Source organism: Gigantopelta aegis, chromosome 3 (genome assembly GCF_016097555.1).
Source record: "Gigantopelta aegis isolate Gae_Host chromosome 3, Gae_host_genome, whole genome shotgun sequence".
Lineage (NCBI taxonomy): Eukaryota > Metazoa > Mollusca > Gastropoda > Neomphalida > Peltospiridae > Gigantopelta > Gigantopelta aegis.
This window is the reverse complement of record NC_054701.1, coordinates 96,471,405-96,471,944: the sequence shown is the minus strand read 5'-3', so window position 1 is coordinate 96,471,944 and position 540 is coordinate 96,471,405.

The following is a 540-nucleotide window of genomic DNA, read 5'->3' as shown; positions in this document are numbered from 1 at the left end:
TGATAGGTACCAGTATTAATTCTGTATTACAAGGTTACTGAATGAGTAGTTAGGGTTAATTAAAAATTAACCAGTTAGGAATAGAGTTGTAATTCCTTTATTAATTAAGTTCCCCTGGAAGCGTTTCTCAATTATCACACGTGTGGGTGTTGTGTCACGGTTCTGGGTTGTTATTATTGTTGTTGTAAACCATTAACTGCGGCAAATATATTTGTCAGCTTAAGGCTAATACAGATTCCAAAGTGTATTGTGTTTTGTTGTGTTTTCTAGTGAACTAAACGTGCTATATTACATATACTTTATATAAGATCTTATCTCTAATATACCTAGAGCCAAGCAACTCAGGTATACACTGCCCGATACAGAGAGATCTAATAGATATACAGTTATGAGAGATATTTGGATAATCGTGTTTTATTCAGTTACGGGTATTATAGGATCCCCGTGACAGGAGTGAAAATTGGGGCGCTCGTCCCGGATCTGAAACGGGACATGCATATTTAAAAAGGTATTATTTGTAAATGGGGGCTTTATAAATTA